Source organism: Brachyhypopomus gauderio, unplaced genomic scaffold, assembly GCF_052324685.1.
Source record: "Brachyhypopomus gauderio isolate BG-103 unplaced genomic scaffold, BGAUD_0.2 sc135, whole genome shotgun sequence".
Taxonomy (NCBI): Eukaryota; Metazoa; Chordata; class Actinopteri; order Gymnotiformes; family Hypopomidae; genus Brachyhypopomus; species Brachyhypopomus gauderio.
Genome location: NW_027506956.1, coordinates 137,506 through 149,778, shown reverse-complemented (window position 1 = coordinate 149,778; position 12,273 = coordinate 137,506). Strand labels below are relative to the sequence as shown.

Here is a 12,273-nt window from a genome sequence, read left to right as displayed (position 1 = left end):
CGAATGAAAATCAAAAGGCATCATGGGAATTTTTTCACTGTAAAGGCGGAGTCAAGCAAGGGGCAAAAATGAGAGGGGGAGTCAAATATGTAACAGCAAGGATACACATAGAAGTTAGGACAGACCTTTGGCAGTAAAAATAATAGCTAAAGAAGACAGCAGAGTTTTGCCAAGTAAACTGCCATTAAGACACCATCATTGCAGTAAGAGCTCATCAAGAACATACCAACCACCTAGAAAAAGGTGAACTGGATTATATAATCCCACATTGTGCATCAAACGGCGACAGAAACATTGGAAAATTAATTATGAGAACACACACAAAATCTTAGGCCTATCTAAAACATGAAATGCACAGACAACTCCATCCACAAAGAAGACAGCAAAAATAAGTGACATAAATATCAAAGCGCAACAAAATCCAATAAAGAATCATTACTTTCACCGCTTGACAAGTCTCCAAAGAGACTAGCAAAAATTGCCACAGCTGACTATATTTCAAGTCATCCAGGCGGGGTATTGGGTAAAGTTTTCAACCAGCAATGATCACGCCTCGGACAAACCTCATAGGCTACGATATTGCCTCTGCGAAAGAATAACAAATAAAAACGATGCAAAAGTACACACATTGTTTACAGAGGAACTCATGAATGGTATCTGTTGTGACATCACAAATAATGCACAAATGATGTTCCAATAACTAAAAGCAATTCTGAATGCATCAGTATTTGTTTTTTGAGATACTGCATTTCTAATCATGTTAATGCATTAACAGAAACAATATTGCATGGCGAATGAAAATCAAAAGGCATCATGGGGTTTTTTTCACTGTAAAGGCGGAGTCAAGCAAGGGGCAAAAATGAGAGGGGGAGTCAAATATGTAACAGCAAGGATACACATAGAAGTTAGGACAGACCTTTGGCAGGAAAAATAATAGCTAAAGAAGACAGCAGAGTTTTGCCAAGTAAACTGCCATTAAGACACCATCATTGCAGTAAGAGCTCATCAAGAACATACCAACCACCTAGAAAAAGGTGAACTGGATTATATAATCCCAGATTGTGCATCAAACGGCGACAGAAACATTGGAAAATTAATTATGAGAACACACACAAAATCTTAGGCCTATCTAAAACATGAAATGCACAGACAACTCCATCCACAAAGAAGACAGCAAAAATAAGTGACATAAATATCAAAGCGCAACAAAATCCAATAAAGAATCCTTACTTTCACCGCTTGACAAGTCTCCAAAGAGACTAGCAAAAATTGCCACAGCTGACTATATTTCAAGTCATCCAGGCGGGGTATTGGGTAAAGTTTTCAACCAGCAATGATCACGCCTCGGATAAACCTCATAGGCTACGATATTGCCTCTGCGAAAGAATAACAAATAAAAACGATGCAAAAGTACACACATTGTTTACAGAGGAACTCATGAATGGTATCTGTTGTGACATCACAAATAGGCCTAATGCACAAATGATGTTCCAATAACTAAAAGCAATTCTGAATGCATCAGTATTTGTTTTTTGAGATACTGCATTTCTAATCATGTTAATGCATTAACAGAAACAATATTGTATGGCGAATAAAAATCAAAAGGCATCATGGGATTTTTTTCACTGTAAAGGCGAAGTCAAGCAAGGGGCAAAAATGAGAGGGGGAGTCAAATATGTAACAGCAAGGATACACATAGAAGTTAGGACAGACCTTTGGCAGGAAAAATAATAGCTAAAGAAGACAGCAGAGTTTTGCCAAGTAAACTGCCATTAAGACACCATCATTGCAGTAAGAGCTCATCAAGAACATACCAACCACCTAGAAAAAGGTGAACTGGATTATATAATCCCACATTGTGCATCAAACGGCGACAGAAACATTGGAAAATTAATTATGAGAACACACACAAAATCTTAGGCCTATCTAAAACATGAAATGCACAGACAACTCCATCCACAAAGAAGACAGCAAAAATAAGTGACATAAATATCAAAGCGCAACAAAATCCAATAAAGAATCCTTACTTTCACCGCTTGACAAGTCTCCAAAGAGACTAGCAAAAATTGCCACAGCTGACTATATTTCAAGTCATCCAGGCGGGGTATTGGGTAAAGTTTTCAACCAGCAATGATCACGCCTCGGATAAACCTCATAGGCTACGATATTGCCTCTGCGAAAGAATAACAAATAAAAACGATGCAAAAGTACACACATTGTTTACAGAGGAACTCATGAATGGTATCTGTTGTGACATCACAAATAATGCACAAATGATGTTCCAATAACTAAAAGCAATTCTGAATGCATCAGTATTTGTTTTCTGAGATACTGCATTTCTAATCATGTTAATGCATTAACAGAAACAATATTGCATGGCGAATGAAAATCAAAAGGCATCATGGGAATTTTTTCACTGTAAAGGCGGAGTCAAGCAAGGGGCAAAAATGAGAGGGGGAGTCAAATATGTAACAGCAAGGATACACATAGAAGTTAGGACAGACCTTTGGCAGTAAAAATAATAGCTAAAGAAGACAGCAGAGTTTTGCCAAGTAAACTGCCATTAAGACACCATCATTGCAGTAAGAGCTCATCAAGAACATACCAACCACCTAGAAAAAGGTGAACTGGATTATATAATCCCACATTGTGCATCAAACGGCGACAGAAACATTGGAAAATTAATTATGAGAACACACACAAAATCTTAGGCCTATCTAAAACATGAAATGCACAGACAACTCCATCCACAAAGAAGACAGCAAAAATAAGTGACATAAATATCAAAGCGCAACAAAATCCAATAAAGAATCCTTACTTTCACCGCTTGACAAGTCTCCAAAGAGACTAGCAAAAATTGCCACAGCTGACTATATTTCAAGTCATCCAGGCGGGGTATTGGGTAAAGTTTTCAACCAGCAATGATCACGCCTCGGATAAACCTCATAGGCTACGATATTGCCTCTGCGAAAGAATAACAAATAAAAACGATGCAAAAGTACACACATTGTTTACAGAGGAACTCATGAATGGTATCTGTTGTGACATCACAAATAATGCACAAATGATGTTCCAATAACTAAAAGCAATTCTGAATGCATCAGTATTTGTTTTCTGAGATACTGCATTTCTAATCATGTTAATGCATTAACAGAAACAATATTGCATGGCGAATGAAAATCAAAAGGCATCATGGGAATTTTTTCACTGTAAAGGCGGAGTCAAGCAAGGGGCAAAAATGAGAGGGGGAGTCAAATATGTAACAGCAAGGATACACATAGAAGTTAGGACAGACCTTTGGCAGTAAAAATAATAGCTAAAGAAGACAGCAGAGTTTTGCCAAGTAAACTGCCATTAAGACACCATCATTGCAGTAAGAGCTCATCAAGAACATACCAACCACCTAGAAAAAGGTGAACTGGATTATATAATCCCACATTGTGCATCAAACGGCGACAGAAACATTGGAAAATTAATTATGAGAACACACACAAAATCTTAGGCCTATCTAAAACATGAAATGCACAGACAACTCCATCCACAAAGAAGACAGCAAAAATAAGTGACATAAATATCAAAGCGCAACAAAATCCAATAAAGAATCCTTACTTTCACCGCTTGACAAGTCTCCAAAGAGACTAGCAAAAATTGCCACAGCTGACTATATTTCAAGTCATCCAGGCGGGGTATTGGGTAAAGTTTTCAACCAGCAATGATCACGCCTCGGACAAACCTCATAGGCTACGATATTGCCTCTGCGAAAGAATAACAAATAAAAACGATGCAAAAGTACACACATTGTTTACAGAGGAACTCATGAATGGTATCTGTTGTGACATCACAAATAGGCCTAATGCACAATTGATGTTCCAATAACTAAAAGCAATTCTGAATGCATCAGTATTTGTTTTTTGAGATACTGCATTTCTAATCATGTTAATGCATTAACAGAAACAATATTGCATGGCGAATGAAAATCAAAAGGCATCATGGGAATTTTTTCACTGTAAAGGCGGAGTCAAGCAAGGGGCAAAAATGAGAGGGGGAGTCAAATATGTAACAGCAAGGATACACATAGAAGTTAGGACAGACCTTTGGCAGTAAAAATAATAGCTAAAGAAGACAGCAGAGTTTTGCCAAGTAAACTGCCATTAAGACACCATCATTGCAGTAAGAGCTCATCAAGAACATACCAACCACCTAGAAAAAGGTGAACTGGATTATATAATCCCACATTGTGCATCAAACGGCGACAGAAACATTGGAAAATTAATTATGAGAACACACACAAAATCTTAGGCCTATCTAAAACATGAAATGCACAGACAACTCCATCCACAAAGAAGACAGCAAAAATAAGTGACATAAATATCAAAGCGCAACAAAATCCAATAAAGAATCCTTACTTTCACCGCTTGACAAGTCTCCAAAGAGACTAGCAAAAATTGCCACAGCTGACTATATTTCAAGTCATCCAGGCGGGGTATTGGGTAAAGTTTTCAACCAGCAATGATCACGCCTCGGATAAACCTCATAGGCTACGATATTGCCTCTGCGAAAGAATAACAAATAAAAACGATGCAAAAGTACACACATTGTTTACAGAGGAACTCATGAATGGTATCTGTTGTGACATCACAAATAATGCACAAATGATGTTCCAATAACTAAAAGCAATTCTGAATGCATCAGTATTTGTTTTCTGAGATACTGCATTTCTAATCATGTTAATGCATTAACAGAAACAATATTGCATGGCGAATGAAAATCAAAAGGCATCATGGGAATTTTTTCACTGTAAAGGCGGAGTCAAGCAAGGGGCAAAAATGAGAGGGGGAGTCAAATATGTAACAGCAAGGATACACATAGAAGTTAGGACAGACCTTTGGCAGTAAAAATAATAGCTAAAGAAGACAGCAGAGTTTTGCCAAGTAAACTGCCATTAAGACACCATCATTGCAGTAAGAGCTCATCAAGAACATACCAACCACCTAGAAAAAGGTGAACTGGATTATATAATCCCACATTGTGCATCAAACGGCGACAGAAACATTGGAAAATTAATTATGAGAACACACACAAAATCTTAGGCCTATCTAAAACATGAAATGCACAGACAACTCCATCCACAAAGAAGACAGCAAAAATAAGTGACAAATATCAAAGCGCAACAAAATCCAATAAAGAATCATTACTTTCACCGCTTGACAAGTCTCCAAAGAGACTAGCAAAAATTGCCACAGCTGACTATATTTCAAGTCATCCAGGCGGGGTATTGGGTAAAGTTTTCAACCAGCAATGATCACGCCTCGGACAAACCTCATAGGCTACGATATTGCCTCTGCGAAAGAATAACAAATAAAAACGATGCAAAAGTACACACATTGTTTACAGAGGAACTCATGAATGGTATCTGTTGTGACATCACAAATAATGCACAAATGATGTTCCAATAACTAAAAGCAATTCTGAATGCATCAGTATTTGTTTTTTGAGATACTGCATTTCTAATCATGTTAATGCATTAACAGAAACAATATTGCATGGCGAATGAAAATCAAAAGGCATCATGGGATTTTTTTCACTGTAAAGGCGGAGTCAAGCAAGGGGCAAAAATGAGAGGGGGAGTCAAATATGTAACAGCAAGGATACACATAGAAGTTAGGACAGACCTTTGGCAGGAAAAATAATAGCTAAAGAAGACAGCAGAGTTTTGCCAAGTAAACTGCCATTAAGACACCATCATTGCAGTAAGAGCTCATCAAGAACATACCAACCACCTAGAAAAAGGTGAACTGGATTATATAATCCCAGATTGTGCATCAAACGGCGACAGAAACATTGGAAAATTAATTATGAGAACACACACAAAATCTTAGGCCTATCTAAAACATGAAATGCACAGACAACTCCATCCACAAAGAAGACAGCAAAAATAAGTGACATAAATATCAAAGCGCAACAAAATCCAATAAAGAATCCTTACTTTCACCGCTTGACAAGTCTCCAAAGAGACTAGCAAAAATTGCCACAGCTGACTATATTTCAAGTCATCCAGGCGGGGTATTGGGTAAAGTTTTCAACCAGCAATGATCACGCCTCGGATAAACCTCATAGGCTACGATATTGCCTCTGCGAAAGAATAACAAATAAAAACGATGCAAAAGTACACACATTGTTTACAGAGGAACTCATGAATGGTATCTGTTGTGACATCACAAATAGGCCTAATGCACAAATGATGTTCCAATAACTAAAAGCAATTCTGAATGCATCAGTATTTGTTTTTTGAGATACTGCATTTCTAATCATGTTAATGCATTAACAGAAACAATATTGTATGGCGAATAAAAATCAAAAGGCATCATGGGATTTTTTTCACTGTAAAGGCGAAGTCAAGCAAGGGGCAAAAATGAGAGGGGGAGTCAAATATGTAACAGCAAGGATACACATAGAAGTTAGGACAGACCTTTGGCAGGAAAAATAATAGCTAAAGAAGACAGCAGAGTTTTGCCAAGTAAACTGCCATTAAGACACCATCATTGCAGTAAGAGCTCATCAAGAACATACCAACCACCTAGAAAAAGGTGAACTGGATTATATAATCCCAGATTGTGCATCAAACGGCGACAGAAACATTGGAAAATTAATTATGAGAACACACACAAAATCTTAGGCCTATCTAAAACATGAAATGCACAGACAACTCCATCCACAAAGAAGACAGCAAAAATAAGTGACATAAATATCAAAGCGCAACAAAATCCAATAAAGAATCCTTACTTTCACCGCTTGACAAGTCTCCAAAGAGACTAGCAAAAATTGCCACAGCTGACTATATTTCAAGTCATCCAGGCGGGGTATTGGGTAAAGTTTTCAACCAGCAATGATCACGCCTCGGATAAACCTCATAGGCTACGATATTGCCTCTGCGAAAGAATAACAAATAAAAACGATGCAAAAGTACACACATTGTTTACAGAGGAACTCATGAATGGTATCTGTTGTGACATCACAAATAATGCACAAATGATGTTCCAATAACTAAAAGCAATTCTGAATGCATCAGTATTTGTTTTCTGAGATACTGCATTTCTAATCATGTTAATGCATTAACAGAAACAATATTGCATGGCGAATGAAAATCAAAAGGCATCATGGGAATTTTTTCACTGTAAAGGCGGAGTCAAGCAAGGGGCAAAAATGAGAGGGGGAGTCAAATATGTAACAGCAAGGATACACATAGAAGTTAGGACAGACCTTTGGCAGTAAAAATAATAGCTAAAGAAGACAGCAGAGTTTTGCCAAGTAAACTGCCATTAAGACACCATCATTGCAGTAAGAGCTCATCAAGAACATACCAACCACCTAGAAAAAGGTGAACTGGATTATATAATCCCACATTGTGCATCAAACGGCGACAGAAACATTGGAAAATTAATTATGAGAACACACACAAAATCTTAGGCCTATCTAAAACATGAAATGCACAGACAACTCCATCCACAAAGAAGACAGCAAAAATAAGGGACGTGAATATCAAAGCGCAACAAAATCCAATAAAGAATCCTTACTTTCACCGCTTGACAAGTCTCCAAAGAGACTAGCAAAAATTGCCACAGCTGACTATATTTCAAGTCATCCAGGCGGGGTATTGGGTAAAGTTTTCAACCAGCAATGATCACACCTCGGATAAACCTCATAGGCTACGATATTGCCTCTGCGAAAGAATAACAAATAAAAACGATGCAAAAGTACACACATTGTTTACAGAGGAACTCATGAATGGTATCTGTTGTGACATCACAAATAGGCCTAATGCACAAATGATGTTCCAATAACTAAAAGCAATTCTGAATGCATCAGTATTTGTTTTTTGAGATACTGCATTTCTAATCATGTTAATGCATTAACAGAAACAATATTGCATGGCGAATGAAAATCAAAAGGCATCATGGGATTTTTTTCACTGTAAAGGCGGAGTCAAGCAAGGGGCAAAAATGAGAGGGGGAGTCAAATATGTAACAGCAATGATACACATAGAAGTTAGGACAGACCTTTGGCAGGAAAAATAATAGCTAAAGAAGACAGCAGAGTTTTGCCAAGTAAACTGCCATTAAGACACCATCATTGCAGTAAGAGTTCATCAAGAACATACCAACCACCTAGAAAAAGGTGAACTGGATTATATAATCCCAGATTGTGCATCAAACGGCGACAGAAACATTGGAAAATTAATTATGAGAACACACACAAAATCTTAGGCCTATCTAAAACATGAAATGCACAGACAACTCCATCCACAAAGAAGACAGCAAAAATAAGTGACATAAATATCAAAGCGCAACAAAATCCAATAAAGAATCCTTACTTTCACCGCTTGACAAGTCTCCAAAGAGACTAGCAAAAATTGCCACAGCTGACTATATTTCAAGTCATCCAGGCGGGGTATTGGGTAAAGTTTTCAACCAGCAATGATCACGCCTCGGATAAACCTCATAGGCTACGATATTGCCTCTGCGAAAGAATAACAAATAAAAACGATGCAAAAGTACACACATTGTTTACAGAGGAACTCATGAATGGTATCTGTTGTGACATCACAAATATTGCACAAATGATGTTCCAATAACTAAAAGCAATTCTGAATGCATCAGTATTTGTTTTCTGAGATACTGCATTTCTAATCATGTTAATGCATTAACAGAAACAATATTGCATGGCGAATGAAAATCAAAAGGCATCATGGGAATTTTTTCACTGTAAAGGCGGAGTCAAGCAAGGGGCAAAAATGAGAGGGGGAGTCAAATATGTAACAGCAAGGATACACATAGAAGTTAGGACAGACCTTTGGCAGTAAAAATAATAGCTAAAGAAGACAGCAGAGTTTTGCCAAGTAAACTGCCATTAAGACACCATCATTGCAGTAAGAGCTCATCAAGAACATACCAACCACCTAGAAAAAGGTGAACTGGATTATATAATCCCACATTGTGCATCAAACGGCGACAGAAACATTGGAAAATTAATTATGAGTACACACACAAAATCTTAGGCCTATCTAAAACATGAAATGCACAGACAACTCCATCCACAAAGAAGACAGCAAAAATAAGTGACATAAATATCAAAGCGCAACAAAATCCAATAAAGAATCCTTACTTTCACCGCTTGACAAGTCTCCAAAGAGACTAGCAAAAATTGCCACAGCTGACTATATTTCAAGTCATCCAGGCGGGGTATTGGGTAAAGTTTTCAACCAGCAATGATCACGCCTCGGATAAACCTCATAGGCTACGATATTGCCTCTGCGAAAGAATAACAAATAAAAACGATGCAAAAGTACACACATTGTTTACAGAGGAACTCATGAATGGTATCTGTTGTGACATCACAAATAATGCACAAATGATGTTCCAATAACTAAAAGCAATTCTGAATGCATCAGTATTTGTTTTCTGAGATACTACATTTCTAATCATGTTAATGCATTAACAGAAACAATATTGCATGGCGAATGAAAATCAAAAGGCATCATGGGAATTTTTTCACTGTAAAGGCGGAGTCAAGCAAGGGGCAAAAATGAGAGGGGGAGTCAAATATGTAACAGCAAGGATACACATAGAAGTTAGGACAGACCTTTGGCAGTAAAAATAATAGCTAAAGAAGACAGCAGAGTTTTGCCAAGTAAACTGCCATTAAGACACCATCATTGCAGTAAGAGCTCATCAAGAACATACCAACCACCTAGAAAAAGGTGAACTGGATTATATAATCCCACATTGTGCATCAAACGGCGACAGAAACATTGGAAAATTAATTATGAGAACACACACAAAATCTTAGGCCTATCTAAAACATGAAATGCACAGACAACTCCATCCACAAAGAAGACAGCAAAAATAAGTGACATAAATATCAAAGCGCAACAAAATCCAATAAAGAATCCTTACTTTCACCGCTTGACAAGTCTCCAAAGAGACTAGCAAAAATTGCCACAGCTGACTATATTTCAAGTCATCCAGGCGGGGTATTGGGTAAAGTTTTCAACCAGCAATGATCACGCCTCGGATAAACCTCATAGGCTACGATATTGCCTCTGCGAAAGAATAACAAATAAAAACGATGCAAAAGTACACACATTGTTTACAGAGGAACTCATGAATGGTATCTGTTGTGACATCACAAATAATGCACAAATGATGTTCCAATAACTAAAAGCAATTCTGAATGCATCAGTATTTGTTTTCTGAGATACTGCATTTCTAATCATGTTAATGCATTAACAGAAACAATATTGCATGGCGAATGAAAATCAAAAGGCATCATGGGAATTTTTTCACTGTAAAGGCGGAGTCAAGCAAGGGGCAAAAATGAGAGGGGGAGTCAAATATGTAACAGCAAGGATACACATAGAAGTTAGGACAGACCTTTGGCAGTAAAAATAATAGCTAAAGAAGACAGCAGAGTTTTGCCAAGTAAACTGCCATTAAGACACCATCATTGCAGTAAGAGCTCATCAAGAACATACCAACCACCTAGAAAAAGGTGAACTGGATTATATAATCCCACATTGTGCATCAAACGGCGACAGAAACATTGGAAAATTAATTATGAGAACACACAAAATCTTAGGCCTATCTAAAACATGAAATGCACAGACAACTCCATCCACAAAGAAGACAGCAAAAATAAGTGACATAAATATCAAAGCGCAACAAAATCCAATAAAGAATCCTTACTTTCACCGCTTGACAAGTCTCCAAAGAGACTAGCAAAAATTGCCACAGCTGACTATATTTCAAGTCATCCAGGCGGGGTATTGGGTAAAGTTTTCAACCAGCAATGATCACGCCTCGGATAAACCTCATAGGCTACGATATTGCCTCTGCGAAAGAACAACAAATAAAAACGATGCAAAAGTACACACATTGTTTACAGAGGAACTCATGAATGGTATCTGTTGTGACATCACAAATAGGCCTAATGCACAAATGATGTTCCAATAACTAAAAGCAATTCTGAATGCATCAGTATTTGTTTTCTGAGATACTGCATTTCTAATCATGTTAATGCATTAACAGAAACAATATTGCATGGCAAATGAAAATCAAAAGGCATCATGGGAATTTTTTCACTGTAAAGGCGGAGTCAAGCAAGGGGCAGAAATGAGAGGGGGAGTCAAATATGTAACAGCAAGGATACACATAGAAGTTAGGACAGACCTTTGGCAGTAAAAATAATAGCTAAAGAAGACAGCAGAGTTTTGCCAAGTAAACTGCCATTAAGACACCATCATTGCAGTAAGAGCTCATCAAGAACATACCAACCACCTAGAAAAAGGTGAACTGGATTATATAATCCCAGATTGTGCATCAAACGGCGACAGAAACATTGGAAAATTAATTATGAGAACACACACAAAATCTTAGGCCTATCTAAAACATGAAATGCACAGACAACTCCATCCACAAAGAAGACAGCAAAAATAAGTGACATAAATATCAAAGCGCAACAAAATCCAATAAAGAATCCTTACTTTCACCGCTTGACAAGTCTCCAAAGAGACTAGCAAAAATTGCCACAGCTGACTATATTTCAAGTCATCCAGGCGGGGTATTGGGTAAAGTTTTCAACCAGCAATGATCACGCCTCGGATAAACCTCATAGGCTACGATATTGCCTCTGCGAAAGAATAACAAATAAAAACGATGCAAAAGTACACACATTGTTTACAGAGGAACTCATGAATGGTATCTGTTGTGACATCACAAATAATGCACAAATGATGTTCCAATAACTAAAAGCAATTCTGAATGCATCAGTATTTGTTTTCTGAGATACTGCATTTCTAATCATGTTAATGCATTAACAGAAACAATATTGCATGGCGAATGAAAATCAAAAGGCATCATGGGAATTTTTTCACTGTAAAGGCGGAGTCAAGCAAGGGGCAAAAATGAGAGGGGGAGTCAAATATGTAACAGCAAGGATACACATAGAAGTTAGGACAGACCTTTGGCAGTAAAAATAATAGCTAAAGAAGACAGCAGAGTTTTGCCAAGTAAACTGCCATTAAGACACCATCATTGCAGTAAGAGCTCATCAAGAACATACCAACCACCTAGAAAAAGGTGAACTGGATTATATAATCCCACATTGTGCATCAAACGGCGACAGAAACATTGGAAAATTAATTATGAGTACACACACAAAATCTTAGGCCTATCTAAAACATGAAATGCACAGACAACTCCATCCACAAAGAAGACA

General features: G+C 37.5%; 15 non-coding genes across 15 annotated transcripts; all 15 read right to left on the bottom strand.

The window, feature by feature from the left end:
- Nucleotides 1-456: 456 nt before the first annotated feature.
- On the bottom strand, nt 457-597 carry LOC143499550 (U4 spliceosomal RNA). Its single transcript, XR_013126163.1, has one exon. It is a non-coding gene; the product is annotated as a U4 spliceosomal RNA (small nuclear RNA).
- A 650-nt stretch (nt 598-1,247) lies between these two features.
- LOC143499676 (U4 spliceosomal RNA) lies at nt 1,248-1,388 on the bottom strand. The gene has a single exon (XR_013126285.1). It is a non-coding gene; the product is annotated as a U4 spliceosomal RNA (small nuclear RNA).
- A 656-nt stretch (nt 1,389-2,044) lies between these two features.
- LOC143499675 (U4 spliceosomal RNA) lies at nt 2,045-2,185 on the bottom strand. The gene has a single exon (XR_013126284.1). It is a non-coding gene; the product is annotated as a U4 spliceosomal RNA (small nuclear RNA).
- A 650-nt stretch (nt 2,186-2,835) lies between these two features.
- On the bottom strand, nt 2,836-2,976 carry LOC143499673 (U4 spliceosomal RNA). Its single transcript, XR_013126282.1, has one exon. It is a non-coding gene; the product is annotated as a U4 spliceosomal RNA (small nuclear RNA).
- Nucleotides 2,977-3,626: 650 nt separating this feature from the next.
- LOC143499548 (U4 spliceosomal RNA) lies at nt 3,627-3,767 on the bottom strand. Its single transcript, XR_013126161.1, has one exon. It is a non-coding gene; the product is annotated as a U4 spliceosomal RNA (small nuclear RNA).
- A 656-nt stretch (nt 3,768-4,423) lies between these two features.
- On the bottom strand, nt 4,424-4,564 carry LOC143499672 (U4 spliceosomal RNA). The gene has a single exon (XR_013126281.1). It is a non-coding gene; the product is annotated as a U4 spliceosomal RNA (small nuclear RNA).
- A 648-nt stretch (nt 4,565-5,212) lies between these two features.
- Nucleotides 5,213-5,353, bottom strand: LOC143499547 (U4 spliceosomal RNA). The gene has a single exon (XR_013126160.1). It is a non-coding gene; the product is annotated as a U4 spliceosomal RNA (small nuclear RNA).
- Nucleotides 5,354-6,003: 650 nt separating this feature from the next.
- Nucleotides 6,004-6,144, bottom strand: LOC143499671 (U4 spliceosomal RNA). The gene has a single exon (XR_013126280.1). It is a non-coding gene; the product is annotated as a U4 spliceosomal RNA (small nuclear RNA).
- Nucleotides 6,145-6,800: 656 nt separating this feature from the next.
- Nucleotides 6,801-6,941, bottom strand: LOC143499670 (U4 spliceosomal RNA). The gene has a single exon (XR_013126279.1). It is a non-coding gene; the product is annotated as a U4 spliceosomal RNA (small nuclear RNA).
- A 650-nt stretch (nt 6,942-7,591) lies between these two features.
- LOC143499623 (U4 spliceosomal RNA) lies at nt 7,592-7,732 on the bottom strand. Its single transcript, XR_013126235.1, has one exon. It is a non-coding gene; the product is annotated as a U4 spliceosomal RNA (small nuclear RNA).
- Nucleotides 7,733-8,388: 656 nt separating this feature from the next.
- On the bottom strand, nt 8,389-8,529 carry LOC143499669 (U4 spliceosomal RNA). Its single transcript, XR_013126278.1, has one exon. It is a non-coding gene; the product is annotated as a U4 spliceosomal RNA (small nuclear RNA).
- A 650-nt stretch (nt 8,530-9,179) lies between these two features.
- LOC143499668 (U4 spliceosomal RNA) lies at nt 9,180-9,320 on the bottom strand. The gene has a single exon (XR_013126277.1). It is a non-coding gene; the product is annotated as a U4 spliceosomal RNA (small nuclear RNA).
- A 650-nt stretch (nt 9,321-9,970) lies between these two features.
- LOC143499667 (U4 spliceosomal RNA) lies at nt 9,971-10,111 on the bottom strand. The gene has a single exon (XR_013126276.1). It is a non-coding gene; the product is annotated as a U4 spliceosomal RNA (small nuclear RNA).
- Nucleotides 10,112-10,759: 648 nt separating this feature from the next.
- On the bottom strand, nt 10,760-10,900 carry LOC143499592 (U4 spliceosomal RNA). The gene has a single exon (XR_013126204.1). It is a non-coding gene; the product is annotated as a U4 spliceosomal RNA (small nuclear RNA).
- A 656-nt stretch (nt 10,901-11,556) lies between these two features.
- On the bottom strand, nt 11,557-11,697 carry LOC143499666 (U4 spliceosomal RNA). Its single transcript, XR_013126275.1, has one exon. It is a non-coding gene; the product is annotated as a U4 spliceosomal RNA (small nuclear RNA).
- Between the last annotated feature and the right edge of the window lie 576 nt (nt 11,698-12,273).